Source organism: Mustelus asterias, unplaced genomic scaffold, assembly GCF_964213995.1.
Source record: "Mustelus asterias unplaced genomic scaffold, sMusAst1.hap1.1 HAP1_SCAFFOLD_129, whole genome shotgun sequence".
NCBI lineage: Eukaryota > Metazoa > Chordata > Chondrichthyes > Carcharhiniformes > Triakidae > Mustelus > Mustelus asterias.
In genome coordinates this window covers 342,904-360,161 of record NW_027590163.1, presented here as the reverse complement: position 1 = coordinate 360,161, position 17,258 = coordinate 342,904, and the positions used below count along the sequence as shown (strand labels likewise).

The following is a 17,258-nucleotide window of genomic DNA, read 5'->3' as shown; positions in this document are numbered from 1 at the left end:
ATATCCCTCCACACCCCTCTCATCCATGAACCCGTCCAAGTTTTTCTTAAATGTTAAAAGTAACCCCGCATTTACCACTTTATCCGACAGCTCATTCCACACTCCCACCACTCTCTGCGTGAAGAAGCCCCCCTTAATATTTCCTTTAAACTTTTCTCCTTTCACCTTTAACCCATGCCCTCTGGTTTTTTTCTCCCCGAGCCTCAGCGGAAAAAGCCTGCTTGCATTCACAAGTCTCGAACCACTAGCCTTTCAATTAGCAGCCGAACGCGCTGACCAATTGTACCACAGACACTGAGACACAAGCTGCCAATGATTTCCTAAACTAGGGTGTCAATGACCACAATTCAATTTCTGCAAACTCTGGTCCAGAGCTGCAACATGACCGCACGATTTACAATTCCATACAAGCCTCTTTGGTTACGTTGATTCCGTAGTATTACCGTGGTGTAGTGGTTATTCCCTTTCTCCTTTGAACGTGCAGGTAAAATGAATCAATTTCTCATTTAACAGGGAGGAATTCAATATGAGGGACGGGAACTGACCAACGGAAGCCCAAGTGTCCAATATTTCCCACTCAATCATCAATAACACCATTCACAACTGCAATTCCTTCCAGATATTGTGATCCATTTCCATCAGAATTTATTCCAAGATTTAATATTTTCCTTGTTTTCTCCTCATTTTGAAATGAGATTCGCTTCAATGTACAACGCAAATGGAATTGCAAACCTGACGGACAAACAGTGGGAAACAAGTCACTGGGTAACACAAATCCCACTGTGTTCATTTCCAGATTCACAACACTCAGTGTATCACTCAAATGAAGGAATTTATCACTGAAAAGTTTTGGGAAGTTGCTGTGAATATAGTTTGTGACTGATTGGGGTATTGTGTAAATGCTGCTCAAAGGATCATGAACGGGGTATAATCTACATGCGTTTGTGTTCGGTGTATTGGGAGGTTTGAACCGTGTTGGATCCTGTGTCCCAGAAATGGGCAGAAACCCGCTGATTGAAGTTGCAGTCGCCGCATTCTGCTGGCAGCGGATGGGTGATTGGAGAATGCAGGCTAATATCCAACTGCTTGTCCCTGTCTCAATCACTGTGGAGACGTGGAAGAGCGAATCATTGATGAGCTTGTTTCCTCGACTGAAGTGTGGCTTCGCCGGAGGTGACGCTGTTGGAGCCATTAATAATCTGACGCCAGTCAATGGGGCGTAGTGCTCCAGTGGCGCAATCTGTTAGCGTGTGATTATTATACAGCAATACAGCCAGCAGGCTATGCTGAGGTTGTGAGCTTGAGCCTCACCTGGCGCAGATGTCTTAGGTGGGACGATGGCCTAGTGGTAGTATCGCTCGACCGATTAATATTCTGGGGACTGCCACGACAGCTGGTGAAATTTGAATACAATGAAGAAGATTGGAATTAAGAATTCACTGATGACCATGAACAGACTATCCATTGTTGGAAAAACCCATGATTCGCTAATGTCCTTTCGGGAAGGAAATCTGCTGTTCTTCGCTGATCTGGCCCAGATGTCACTCCAGAGACGCAGCGATGTGTTTGTATCTCAACTGGGGATCGGCAGTAAATGATGGTCAACGACGCCCATGTCCCACTAACGAACAAAATAAAAAGCCGGATTTGAGGGAAGCCTTCTGAACCGCCAGAGCTGGAAACGGGAGTCAGGGAAAAATATTGGGTTTGAGTGTGTACAGAACTTTAGATGGATGGGGAAATGTAACATGCATTGTAACAGCAGTTAATTTCGAACAATAAATTATTGATCCCCACTCTGAGTTTAAAATAACATACAGAAGCATTTGCAGTCGCGATTTTCTGCTGGCAGCGGGTGATTGGAGAGTGCGGTGGAAAATCCTGCTGTTTGTCACTGTCTCACTCACTATGGAGCCAGAAAAGAGAGAACCATTGAAAAGTTTGTTTCCCTGTCTGAAATGTGGCTTTAAGTGACTGTTATTAACGAAGGTGGTGCTACAAGAGCTATTTCAAAATCTGACACAAGTTAACAACAATCACCCGGAATGTGCAGATTTGAGAGAAGCTTTCTGAAGCGTCAGAGCTGGAAACGAGAGTCACTGAATCATATTCTGTCTGCACTGAACTGTGAAGGGAAAAGGTAAATGTAACACAGTGTAAGATACAGTATTCAGTTAATATTCAATAAACAATAAACAGGAATTATTGCTCTTTTCCTTACTCTGAGGTTTGAAGTATGTACAAAGGTTTCCGCCCGATTTCGAACTGGGAATCTTTGATTAGGTGAACGTGATACTAGCTACACTACAGAAACGATTCGTAACAACTTTGGAACCAGCTAGAATGCCGAACCGTGCAGTCTGACTGTATTTTAGAACCATGTATTCTCTGTTTCTGAAGTGTACAGTTTAATGCATTCTCCTAACATCTGAAAGGTTCCCTGTTTGAAATAGCGCAACAGTGTGCAAACGTACTCATCACTCAGTGTGAGGAAACGCTCACTCACCTGATGAAGGAGCAGCTCTCCAAAAGCTCGTGATACCAAAGCAACCTGTTGGACTTTAAACTGGTGTTGTGAGAGTTCTTACTGTCCCCACTTCAGTCTAACGCTGGCATCTCGACAGTTTGAGGGAAAGTTACGACACCCCCATTTAAGTATTGACAGAAAACACTATCACAGAGCCTAACTGCATTTACGCTTCCCCAAGTATTAAATGATATTCTGCAAAATGCTCAGTTATGGCGAAATGGAGAAAAATGGCACAAATGTCATTTTATTATTCTAATGTTAGAACAATTTCCCTGCCGCGTGAATAAGGGGTTCAGCCGAATTGCACGTCCACAAAACAGGTTCTGAAGTTCAATTAAACTGCACAGTTTGACCTTCTAGACCAGTCATTTTATCCTGAGGGAACGTTCTGTATTGATAGGGTTATCACATTCAGTTCATATTTCCGCAGGCCCCAGGTGCTAAACGAGGCAGTAACATTATCAAAATCCACTGCTCTGAAGTTTCCGAATTCAAGTTTCTTGCTGAATGTGAACTGAATTGGGTATCAATCAATCTATTGAATATTTACTCTTCACCATTTTCTCGCAAAAACACCCAGCAAAATCGCCCGTGCTTTCTGCTGGCAGGGGGTGCTTGGAGAATGGGAGCTGGAGCAATATTGCTCTCACTCACTGTGGAACTGAGGAAGAGAGAATAATTAATGTATTTGTTAGAATTGTAATTGAATGGATTTCTTATGGGTTAGATGTAGACACAAGATACGTCTAACAGCCAGAGCCCACCCATTTCAGACACATCCATGCCATCGGGAACCAGCTTTCCTCGAACTGGTGCCTTTGCCCTTCAAGCCTTTCGTTTTCTTGGCTGTTACCAAATATCATGACTGTCCCGAGCTGATATTAGGTTTGAATACCTGATGTGCATTAACGAGAGTCCATTCAATATCTCTGATCAGTGAATTTGACTGATAAAATCAGAGTCAATGTTCCAGCATCATAAAGAAGGGAAATGTGCCTTGATTGTCTCTGCTCAGTTTGTCTGTTCAGCCTTCAATCTCCTTTGATTCCCATTCCAAAAGAGTTTCTAAAGATTCACAAAGCTGGAGACTGTGGTTTTCTGGTTTGGTTTTTTCCTCCATTTTCCCCACTTGCCAAATGACATTTTTTTCCAAAATCTGCTCTCAATCCTCCGTTTGCATCATGTCCAGGGATGAGGAAATACAGTTTTGTGGAGGGAGTATAAAGACCGGCATTGTTCTCTTTAGAGCAAAGAAGGTTAAACAGAGATTTCGCGGAGCTGTTCAGTATTATGGGCGTGGGTTAGATGGTTGGTATAACAGTTGGGGGGAAACTGACGATGGCCAGTTACCAGTGGACTGGGATTGAAATTAAGTAAAGAAACACAGTTTGACATTGATATAGCTCCTTTCCCGAACATCCCAGTACACGTCACAAAGTGCTTTTCAGCCAGTCATTGGTTTTCTGTCATGCAGCATTTTTTATCATATGGAAACAACAAACGAAAAATATCACGAAAGAGGGAACCTGGATTTGGACCAAGGACCGGGAGATCTGCAGTCAAATTCTCTGCCACTTTTGTTTTTCAGTATCATTCCCATTGTCAGAACATCAATCCAGCCAGCTCCCCGATCACAGGACCGTTTGTCCTTTCTTCCTTTCGCCCTTTATTTTCCTTGATTCTGTAGTTGTTTGCAAACCAAAAAATCTCTAATTCCTTTCAGTTAAGATAAAAGATCAGCAACCTCAGTCTTTCACACTATTTCCCTCTCCGTAGACGCCGTTTGACCAGCTGAATGTTTCCAGCATTTTTTTTATTTTGTGGCGGGGTTGGCAGAAACTGGGGTATCATGTTTTTGGGTCACATCGGTTCAATTTTCTCTGACTGGACGTTACGTTTTTAAATAGTTAAAGGGATGAGCTTTTCAAACAATAAGAAACCAGAATATGTCACCCTGTTCGACATGAAAGGAAACAAAATGGGAATTTGTCAGTTGATGAAATGTTACTCATGTAATATGTATTTGGTTGTCAGTGCCAGCATTTGTTGGCCGTTCCTATTTCGGCTTAATCTGAATATTTTGCTTCTGAGCACCGCTAAGAAACAATAACGCTATTGTGGGTCTGGGTTCTCATCTAGTCCAGATTGGGTAAATATGGCTGATTTCCTTCTGCAAAGGTCCAGATGAGTTCTCATGACAATTAGAAAAATTGCTTATTTACTGATACAACCTTCAATTTCAGTTTCATTTCCAGGCTATGGTCGGACCTGAACCTGTGTTCCTCCGCCCCGGGGAATTCATGCTCCACTGATTTTACCACAGTGTCACCGCCATCCCGGAAGAGTGTAAGTGTTAATCTCCCCCGTGTAATCAAACAAGGACATTTCACGTTGAAAACAAAGATTTAAACAATTATACAGTTAAAACCGCTATCATATACCAGATAGAGTGGAATTGACTAGACGTCTCGCGTTACCATTCACAAACAGAAAATGTGGTGAATCCTCAGTAGGTCAGACCCAATCTGTCGCGGGAGAAAGAGTGAAGGGTTCAAGTCACTGAAATCTCATCAGAACTGAAAGAAGACATAAATGTTACAGATTTTAAGAAAGCTCACAGGTAGAAAAAGGGAGAGGGGAACACACGGGAGAGAAGGTTTGTATCTGTCTTAACGTCCATCCTATCACAGACATTCAGAATGCTGAAAATTTCAATGAGATCGCCTTTCATTCCGTTAAACTGCAGAGAATACTGGTACAATTTACTCAACCTCTCAATGTAGGAACACTGCCTCCTCGCAGAGGCCAATCTCGTGAAAATAGAAACAAAGAGCAGGGGGAGGTCATTTGTCTCTTCGAGTCTACTCTTCCATTCAGTATGATAATGGCTGATCCTCGATCTCACTTGATGCCACTAAAATATAAAAACAAACAACTATCTCTTTCTGGGATATTAATCACATTTGGCAACCCTGGAATTCGAGCTCAGGAATATGGTGAGACTGGTGGAGTGAGATCACGCCTCACTCTCATGAACTCCAATGTATACAGACTCAAACGATTTAGTCTCACTTGATAGGTCAACCCTCTCATCTTAGCAATGAGGCGAGAGAATCGGCTTCAACATTTTTTTAGATAACGGGACCAACATTGAATGCAAAATTCCAGGCGACTTCTCATTAACAGTGAATACAATTGCAACTGAAACTCTGTATAGTTAAACATGAAACCCTTTGCAATATCGGCCAAAATGTGGTTTACCATCTTATCTACTTGTTGAACCTACATGCTAGCTCTTGTGATTCAAGCACTGGAACACCTCGATCCCTCTCTATTTCATTGCCCAGCAGTGTCCCTCCATGTAGATAATAATCTGCCTTTTCAACATTGCTGAATCACAATATCCTCATCACAGATTGCGGTTCTACCTATGTTCATGTCAATGACATTTTTGGAAACATTACATGCTGTTCCTTCCTCCACGTCAAGAATGTAATTAGTGAACAATTTCGGGCCAAGAACTGATCCCTGTGTTATTCCACAGTAAGAAGTTTAACAACACCAGGTTAAAGTCCAACAGGTTTATTTGGCAGCAAAAGCCACACAAGCTTTCGAGGCTCTAAGCCCCTTCGTCAGGTGAGTGGGAATTCTGTTCACAAACAGAACTATGTCGAGGGCATCCTGAAACCCATTGTACAAAGAACCCCCAGCTTTTGTCGCGACACGACGGACTTCCTACAGAAACTCGGCACACATGGAGCAGTTGAACCAGGAGCGCTCCTCGTCACAATGGATGTCTCAGCACTCTACACCAGCATCCCCCATGACGATGGCATTGCTGCAACGGCCTCAGTGCTCAGCGCCAACAACTGCCAGTTTCCAGATGCAATTTTACATCTCATCCGCTTCATCCTGGACCACAATATCTTCACCTTCAACAACCAGTTCTTCATCCAGACACACGGAACAGCCATGGGGACCAAATTTGCACCTCAATATGCCAACATCTTCATGCACAGGTTCGAACAAGACTTCTTCACCGCACGGGACCTTCAACCGATGCTATACACTAGATACATCGATGACATTTTCTTCCTTTGGACTCATGGTGAGCAATCACTGAAACAACTCTATGATGACATCAACAAGTTCCATCCCACCATCAGGCTCACCATAGACTACTCTCCGGAATCGGTTGCATTCTTGGACACGCGCATCTCCATTAAGGACGGTCACCTCAGCACCTCACTGTACCGCAAGCCCACGGATAACCTCACGATGCTCCACTTCTCCAGCTTCCACCCTAAACACGTTAAAGAAGCCATCCCCTACGGACAAGCCCTCCGTATACACAGGATCTGCTCGGATGAGGAGGATCGCAACAGACACCTCCAGACGCTGAAAGATGCCCTCATAAGAACAGGATATGGCGCTAGACTCATTGATCAACAGTTCCAACGCGCCACAGCGAAAAACCGCACCGACCTCCTCAGAAGACAAACACGGGACACAGTGGACAGAGTACCCTTCGTTGTCCAGTACTTCCCCGGAGCGGAGAAGCTACGGCATCTCCTCCGGAGCCTTCAACATGTCATTGATGAAGACGAACATCTCGCCAAGGCCATCCCCACACCCCCACTTCTTGCCTTCAAACAACCGCACAACCTCAAACAGACCATTGTCCGCAGCAAACAACCCAGCCTTCAGGAGAACAGGGACCAAGACACCACACAACCCTGCCACAGCAACCTCTGCAAGACGTGCCGGATCATCGACACAGATGCCATCATCTCACGTGAGAACACCATCCACCAGGTAGACGGTACATACTCTTGCAACTCGGCCAACGTTGTCTACCTGATACGCTGCAAGAAAGGATGTCCCGAGGCATGGTACATTGGGGAAACTATGCAGACGCTGCGACAACGGATGAATGAACACCGCTCGACAATCACCAGGCAAGACTGTTCTCTTCCTGTTGGGGAGCACTTCAGCGGTCACGGGCATTCGGCCTCTGATATTCGGGTAAGCGTTCTCCAAGGCGGCCTTCGCGACACACGACAGCGCAGAGTCGCTGAGCAGAAACTGATAGCCAAGTTCCGCACACACAAGGACGGCCTCAACCGGGATATTGGGTTTATGTCACACTATTTGTAACTCCCACAGTTGCGTGGACCTGCAGAGTTTCACTGGCTGTCTTGTCTGGAGACAATACACATCTTTTTAGCCTGTCTTGATGCTCTCTCCACTCCCATTGTTTTGTTTCTTAAAGACTGGATTAGTTGTAAGTATTCGCATTCCAACCATTATTCATGTAAATTGAGTCTGTGTCTTTATAAGTTCTGTTTGTGAACAGAATTCCCACTCACCTGAAGAAGGGGCTTAGAGCCTCGAAAGCTTGTGTGGCTTTTGCTACCAAATAAACCTGTTGGACTTTAACCTGGTGTTGTTAAACTTCTTACTGTGTTTACCCCAGTCCAACGCCGGCATCTCCACATCATTATTCCACAGTTGCATCTTTCCACTTTGAAAAAGGACCCGTTTTCCACTATGAAAAGGACCTCTCTGTTTGACGGACAGTTTTTAATCGAAACAATACACTCCCTCCAAATCATTTATCTTTTACCTCATACACCAGCCTCTTACGTGGCACCTTGGCAAATGTATTTTGCAAATCTAAAGACAGTACACTTAGAAGTTCCCCTCTACCTATTCTCTCTGTTTCATCCTCACAGAATTTGAGCAATTTTGTGAAACACGATTTACCTTTCATTAATCTATGTGGACAAGGTTCGATTATATTCACTTTTCATAAATGATTAGTTATTTACTCTTTGACTGGTGACTCCAATGTCTTGCCGATGATAGATGTTAAACCAACTGGCGATTTTCCCGCTTTGAACAAAAGAGTGACATTTGCTGTTTTCCATTCCTCTGGTAAGCTCCGGCAATTTAGCGATATATGAAAATTTTCAAGCAATGGGTCCACTACCTCTGCTGCACTTCCATTAAAACCTTAGTGTGCAGTTCATCGGATCCTGGTGACTTGTACTCCTTTAGACCATTGAGTTTCTCTGATACTCTATCCCTAATTCATTATTTGCAATCAGCCCATCTGATAACCTCGGGATGATTGCATTATCTTCAACGCTGATGACTGATGCAAAATTATTATTTAGCATATCCATCATTTGTGATTTTTGTTATCAATTCACTCATTTCATTCAGTTGAGGCCTCACATTTACCTTAGCCACGGGGTTCCTAATTTATATACCCATAGAAACTCTTAATTCATTTATTCAGCATGCAATTCATCTCTCAAAAATAATTTTCTCCAGTCTACAGAGTGTAGCCCTGATGGCCCGTTTATCAGACTACAAAAGTGTACAGGGTATCACCTAGACAACCCAACACGGAAATTGAGGTGACCTGAGCATTATTGAGCAAGTGTGTGCTTGTGTGTGTGTGTGTGTGTGTGATTTGAAGAGAAAGGTCTCATGCTCTAGATTGATACCTGGTGAATGAAGCCACCGACCACTTTATCGCTGAGCTTTTTGTGTTCTTGAGCAATCGCCCTCTGGGGCTGATACAATGAGGCCAGGAGAGTAACTCGCTGCATCGTGTGCAACGTGATTGTGGTGCAATTTGCTGAAAGCTGTTAATTTTATAAAAATCATCTTTTCGCGAATTATAAATGAAATGCCCTTCAGTACCCGGTAAGAATTCTCACCAGGTATAAGTGTAACAGATTTATTTGGAATCACGAGCTCTCGGAGCGCAGCTCCTTCATCACTCACGCTGAGGATTCACCACATTTTTCTGTCTTTGAATGAAAGCAATAGATTTATCATTAATTCCCCGGTTTCCTGAGTGCCTGACACAGATTTCCACAGTACACTGCTTTCAATGTTTGTTTTCAATGTGAAATTAAGCAGTTTGATTCCATGTGAAGGACATACACTGACACTCCTCCGGGAAGATGGTGACGTAGTGGTAAAATCAGTGGAGTATGAATCCTGTGGCCCAGGCCACAGGTCCGGATCCCACCGCAGTCTAGAACTGAAACGGAAGTGAAAGCTAGTCTCATTAATGAAGCTTTGCTTTCTGATGGTCAGGAAAATTCATCTGGACCTTTTGCAGAAAGAAATCTGCCATCCTTCCCCTTTCTCGCCTCTATGGGACTCCAGACACAAAGCAACGTTATTAACTTTTAAGTTCCATCTGAAATGGACGAGTAAAATACTCAGTTCAAGGGGAAATAAGAATGGACAACAAATGCTGGCGTTGACAACGAAATATATATTGCATTGGCAGTATTTATGAAATGATTAATTGTCATTTTGTTCCATTTCATGTAAAACAGGGTAACACATTCTGGCGACTTAGTATTTAAAACCTCTGCCCTTTAACTGTTGAAACAGGTAAGATTCAGTCAGAGAAAAGTGATCCACTGTGATCCAAAACAAGGAACTGCAGTTGCTGCAAATCCCACCTCAAAACAGAAAATGTTGGAAGTCCTCATCAGCTTCAGCAGCTTCCCTGGAGAGGGAAAGAAAGTGAATGATTCAGGTTGCTGACCTTTTACCCAAACTGGAAGAGATGAGGGATTTAGTGGTTGATAAACAAGTACAGAGTCAAGGAAAATAGAGAGGGAGAGGAGGAAAGAACAATGTAATAGGATGGAAGGCTGGCGTGATTGAGTGACAATGGAGATGATTATTGTTCCCACTGACACAATCTCCCAGATCTGGGTTTAACTATCGTACTGAATGAGAACAACATTTTTCGCTGAGTTCAGTGCTAAACTTCCCGCCTTCCAGTGAACTGGAGGCAGTTTTCAGTCATAAACCCACAACTAGGAGGGAAACAAAGTAAGATGGTGAAAGAGTGAGTTTGAGCGGTGACATTTCTGGAGGAAAGGAGAGCTGGAATTCACCCATAAATGGGGCAAAGTTTAAAACACCGACGCCCAACGTGGGGCTAGAACCCACGACCCTGAGGTTAAGAGTCTCATGCTCTACCGACTGAACTGGCCGGGCACGAGAACAAATGCCCTTTCTATAACCAAAAATGCATGGAGACAAATATAATTGTTCCATCTGGTGTTTTCGCTTGTTCTGATTTCAAAGTTTACAATGAATCGATCTATGGAATCCATAAGGTTACCATGCATTCCTCTCAATCATCAATATTACATCAGTCACATCTTCCACTTCTTGGCTTCACCTCTCCCAAACATTACAAACTCCTCTTACATCTTTCGACTTTTGTTTTGTTCGAAGTAATCGAGCCAGAGGTGGGGGAAACAGCCTCTCAGCATGTACACTGTTAAACTGATTCCCAATTTCAGACATTTCAACAAGATCACCTCTGATTACTCTAACTCCAGAGCGAAGAGACTCATCCCACTGAATCTCTCTTCCCAGGAGAAACGCAGAAATCAATCCACTGAACCTTGGTTACACACAGAGAGCGAGAGAATAGAGAGAGCAAAGAGCAAAAGAGGTAAACGTAATAAAAACAGTCAGAGAGACTGAGAGAATGTACAGAAGATATATAGAGACAATGAATAACAGAAATAGCGAGTGGGGTACACATCCACAACCCATGAATGAATAACAATATACACACAGCCAACTGTCTGAACCAACAAACATGGCGTCCTCTAAACTGGTGACCAGGGATAAAGTGAATGCCCGCAAGCGTAGTAACCTTTTGAAAATGTCTTGATTTTCCTGTGTGAGTATTGTGTTGATGGATTCCCTGCACTGTATGCTCAGGTTCTCAAACCAAAACCCTTGTAAACCAATCCCACCAATTTACCACCGCGTTCGCACTGAATTACTAAACCTTTCCCTCACTCTGCAACGAAAAAATTTGGAAAAGTTTCTGTCGAGTTTCGAACCGTTGGAAGCGAAAGTAACAACTGTGCGTGGAACGTCTGTTGCAATTGACTGAATATACCATTGTGGTGGAAACAGAAGGTGCCATTTTGCGGTAGAGACTTGCTTGTGGTGAATGTCATATGGCACGAAAATTAAAATAACAAAAGCAGCGTGGATAAGGAAAAACTGTAAAACAGGCTGGTCTGATGGTTAGAGTTTGACACTTTCACTGCTGTTTAGATTACAGGTCAGGAAATGAAGATTTGTTGTTCTCATCCAAACCATAAAAACAAATGTCAGTTATTGCCTGGTGAAACATATAAAACACAATCTTACCTCTGGTCCTGAAGTGAAGACTGAGCAAATTCAACAGGAGGTTTTCATGTCATATCTGACAGGATATTGGGATATCCACTCCATCTGACGAAGGAGCAGCGCTCGGAAAGCTAATGGCATTTGCTACCAAATAAACCTGTTGGACTTTAACCAGGTGTTGTTAAAACTCTTAGTGTGTTTACCCCAGTCCAACGCCGTCATCTCCAATCAGGATATTGGGAACCAGACAAGATTAAGGGCAGTTTAAATGCTGCTGGACCTTCACTGCAGCTCATTCTGTTTCTGACTGGATGTGATATCTGTTTGTTACACAGTTGAGAATGAATTTATTTAGTGCAGGAGCAGGCTCAAGCCAACAGATGGCCTTTCTCAGCTCCTTCGCTGCTAATGAATTTCAGTAACGTTATCAGTAGACAACAGGATAATTACATGGTAGCGTGGCGGAGCAGGTTAAACCCCTCCTGTTTTTGTGCAGTTGTGGGTTCGAATCCAGCTGCTACTAGAATGAGTTTATGTTTTGGTCTCTGCAGCTGAATTCCAGCAGTTCAGATTGAAGTCAGGAGTTTGTGCTGTGTCGTTTCTGGCAGGAAGAAAGAGGAGACACATACCACTGTAAACAGTTGTTGAAGCAAAGGAGCGTGCGTGGAAGGAGTGTGCAAATTACTGCAGATGCTGGAATTGGAAACAAAAAGGGAAATGCTGGAAAATCTCAGCAGATCTGGCAGCATCAGTGAGGAAAGAGAGTTGACGTTCCGAGTTCAGATCACCCTTTGTCAAAACTGGAAGGATTGGAGTTTCTCCGATAGAGAATACAAACGGGAACGCAGGCTGAACGGTTGTCTATAAATAGCTTGATTGCAAACATTGAGACTGTAGTCCCGGCCCAGGGGATGGATTAGGATTTTCTAACTAAGGTTCAAATCCTGTCATGTGCACTTCGCGTCATTCCTCATTGTGACTTATTTTTATTGAAAGTTATTGGAAATGAAGCAATGGGTACAGAGATGATCAACTCATTGCAAATTTCTCACATCAGCGTCACTGAGGGTCTAGTGATCAGGATCGGCGCCGTGACGCGGTTTCAATTCCCAGTCACGTAGTGAATAACTTATTGTTCAATTCTTCATTTAATGAAAACACGCCTCACAGCGTCTGTGAAGGGAGCAACAGCTAAATCTTCCAGCTGGATGAACTTGCATGGGAACTGGAAAATTCAGTGATGTAACACTAACGATAAACTCTGAAGAAGAATCACACGACACGTACAACATACATGTCAGATACACACAAAGCACACATGTCAAATCATGTCATTTTCAAGTTGTATCTTTGAACTTCCTGCTCTCCACCTCAGAAATGTCCACATTCATCAAAAATCTCCGACCTCAAACCCAATCCTGTTCCTTAATCCACTAATAATGTTACACGTACTGCAAGGAATTTGCAGCATTTGTAAGTGATGATATTGAGAACAGAATAGATGCCCTTGTGCAAGGAATCCATAAAGTCAGCATGTAGGTGCAGCAGATAATTGGAAGAGAAATTACATTTTTGTCTTTATTGCTGGCAGACTGGAGTCCAAGAGTAACGAGGTGTTGCTGCTGTTGCACAGGTGTTTGTTGAGACCACATGTTGAATACTCTGTGCAAATACGATAGTCACATTTAAAAAATGATATGCTTACATTGGAAACAGTAAAGAGAAGGTTCACCAGGTTGCTCCCTGGGGTGAGGGAGTTGTCCTCTGATGAGAGGCTGAGTAAATCGTGCTGAAATTCTCTGGAGTTTAGAGCAAAAAGAGGCGATCTCATTAAACCGACACAACTCTGACTAGGTTTGATAGGATGGAAGCTGTGAGATTCTTTTCTGCTGGTCGGGAATCTAACCCAATGCGGCACAGATAAGGAGCTGATCATTTAGGGCTATGATAAGGAAACATTACTTCACTCAAAGGGCTGAGAATCTTTGGCATTCTCTGTACCTGACAGTTATGTATGCCGCATCATCGAGCACATTTAAGGTTGGGAAACAGGTTTCTGGTCTCTTGGGGAATTCAGGGAGCTAGGAGCACGTGGAAAAACTAAGTTGTAGCCCAAGGCTAGCCATGATGGTATTGAATAGTGGAAAAATCTCGATGGACAGAGTGGTCTGCTCCTCCTCCTATGATTCATGTTAGATTAAAAACAGAATGTCCTGGACTTTCTCAGCAGGACTTGCAACAAATGTGGAGCAATTATAACAATTAGCACAACATCGAGACGAGGAATTGAAATGGATCCAGGCACTGAAAGCCCTGAATTCAAACAGCTGTATTATATCTGTAAAAATATTGTTCAGGAAAGTTTGCTACCAACTGAACGGGTGGAGGTATGAGAGCACCCCGAGACAAAAAGAGTCCCTCTATTCCTGTTTCTACTTATATTCCCGAAATAGAGATGCTTTGTGTCCTTCAGCAACAGGGAAATATTGTCTAAACTTTGCCAGTCTTACAGTTATTCAGTAAGTTGTCATACAATTCGATCTATGAATATTCGTTTCAAATAAAACGAGATATATTCCAACTGATTAGAAATATCGGGCTTACAGTAATTGATAGAAATGGATGCTATGATTGCAGGCATAGAACTGGAACCCACCATCACACCGAGTGAATCCACTGCCTGTTTAAATGTTGATCAGTGAAAATTTCAATCATCTTCTGCTGTGTAACATACGGACACTGAGTCAATAAGCGATATCCACTGAAAAAAAAAGCCGAATCAGTCAATTTTTCTCGCAACTTTCAAACATGTTGTTATTCTCTGTACCAATTGCCATTGAGTATATGAATAAATGAATGCAGTTGGTGATGCTAAAAATGTGTTTACCCTCTCGGGGAACCGAATCACATTGATGCACACAGAGGAACGCACAAAGACACCGAGAGTGATAGAGGCCTGAGGAGACGCAAACATCCATGAATCAAGCATGTCACCAATTGAGTTCAGTTTTGTTCCATTTCTGGCTGGAGGTTTGGTGAATTCTAGCTGATAAACAGAAATGAAGGAACGCGGACGTGAAGCAGGAAAAGCAGACGGGAATATATGGAAGGTTTTGATCCCATTGAATGAATAATTAATTCTGCAGCCACCTAAAGGATTGAATGCTGAGCAGCGCATGGCTGAGGTTCAAAACTTCGTGAGAAAACAATTTCAAATCCTCTGCCTTCGCCGCTTGGCCGATGTTAATGTGTTAGTGTCACTCATATAAAACTATTGAATAGTTACAACAACAAAAAGGAACATTTGGCCCTTGGAGGTCACCCTGCAACATTCATCCCTCTCGTTTTTCTTCCAAACAAAATGCCACTCACTGAATAGATAAAGGAGCTGCCTTTTTTGGCAGTGGTGGGATTTAAACCCACACCTTCTCACATACTGGAGTCTAAATCCTGCGTCTAAGAACATTAGGCCTAACTGCCATTGCAAACCACATGCTCACGATTACCCCGAGTTGTATTAGCACCGGGTTAGAATATAGTGGGGATTTTGGAAATAACATATAGCCCCTCAAGTCTATCACAATATTTTCAATCATAGCCAAGCAACTGTTTTCCATCTGTTACATTTCTGACTTTTCCTGCTCTGATGAAAGATCATCCAGCTGGAAGATTAGCTCTGTTTCTCTCCCCACAGACTCTGCTAGATCTTGTTTCATTCAATGAGGAATTAGTTTCCATGGTGCCAGTTCACACAGCAATACAAACGAGTTACTCTCTGGCTGGGGATTGAATCCAGGCCACAGTGATGAAAGTGTCGAATCCAAACCACGAGACGAGCAGGGAAGCTGACAGTGACTTTTCCAATCAGTTGACGACCGTTAGTTTATGCATTGCCTTCCTTCTGGTCCGTCACTTATTAGACAGGTTTCTCATTACAGAAAAAAATACTCTGTTTTGTTCCACATTTATCACCTGCCCTCGAACCCGTGGTCGTGAGAACAATGACTATGAACCAGCTGACCACCCGGTCTCCACCTTCACCAGCTCAATGTTGCCTGATCCATCATTCCTTGTGTCAGCTTATCCATCCTGTCTTGTTCTCTATCACGAACCTTACTTCTGTTCTTTTTTAAGGAGTGACTCCTGGCTTTACAATCAGAAAGTGCAAGGAAAGCTCATCAGACGACTTAATATTTAGCAAAAATACGAAGAATAGAACCTTTCCCGCACTTTGCAATGAAAAGGATTTGGAAATATTTCTGCCTTGTTTCCGGCCGTGGGAGGCGAACGAGATAACTGTAATGGAATGTTTGCCGTCATTGGCTGAACACATCACTGGTGTTGAACCAGAAGTGGCCATTCTGCAGAAATTTGTGGTGAGTGAGGTCTGGCGTGAAAATTAAACAACAAAAGGATCGTGGACAAAGCAAATCGTAAAACACGCTGTAATCTGCTGGTCGGGTGGTTAGAGCTTGACACTTTCACTGCTGTTTTGATTGCAGGTCAGGAAAAGGAGATTTATTGCTCTCCCCCAATCTGTGAAAACAAGTATCAGTTATTTCCCGGTAGAAAACAGACATCTCAGTCTCGCCTTGTGTCCTGTCCTTTCTGACGTGAAGACCCTGAGCAAATTCAACAGGAAGCCATGTTGTCCTTTCTGGGATGCAGACGAGTTCAGGACAGTTTAAATGGTGCCGGTCCTTCACTGCAGCTCATTGTGTTTCTGACTGGAGATGTTTTTTGTTTATTGAACAGTTCATGATCATCTGATTCGGTAAAGATTTCCTCATGTCCCATCCCAACTCCACGGATTCTAAGATATTTCAGTATCAATACAAGAAAACGAGATGATTACAATGTCTTTCTGTGGGATTGCGTGGCCGGGCGCTTTAAGACACTGGATTTAGGCTCCCGTTTTTCGGAAGCCATGGGTTCCAATCCCACCACTGCCAAAATTAATTTCAGTTTTTGTCCTTGCAGCTGAAGTCCAACAGCTCAGGTTGAATACAGGAGTGCATGCGGTGTCGTTTTTGACTGATGTCCTCGTCATAACAGGATAGGATGCTCGACTCATCCATTGATCGACAGTTCCGATGCGCCACAGTGAAAACCTCAGAAGGCAAACATGGGGCACGGCCAACAGAGTACCCTTCGTCATCCAATATTTTCCCAGAGTGGAGAAACTACGACATCTTCTTTGGAACCTTCAACATGTCATCGATGAAGACTAACACCTCGCCAAGGCCATCCACACACCGCCATAACATGCCTTCAAACAACAGAACAACCTCAAACACCCCAATTCTCGCAGCAACTACCCAGCCTTCAGGAGAACAGCGACCACGACACCACACAACCCTGCCACGGCTACCACTGCAAGACGTGTTGGATCAACGACACGGATGCCATCATCTCACCTGAGAACATTATCCACCAGCTAGACGGTACATACTCATGTGAATCGGACAACGCTGTCTACCACATACGCAGTAAGAGTTTTAACAACACCAGGTTAAAACACTAGGTT

The 17,258-nt window shown here is 43.3% G+C and overlaps 1 non-coding gene and 1 gene segment (V, D, J or C); both read right to left on the bottom strand.

The window, feature by feature from the left end:
* LOC144484824 (Ig heavy chain C region, membrane-bound form-like) overlaps window positions 1-17,258 on the bottom strand; it is a 46,689-nt gene that overhangs the window by 16,340 nt on the left and 13,091 nt on the right.
* Window positions 10,498-10,570, bottom strand: trnak-cuu (transfer RNA lysine (anticodon CUU)). Its single transcript has one exon. It is a non-coding gene; the product is annotated as a tRNA-Lys (tRNA).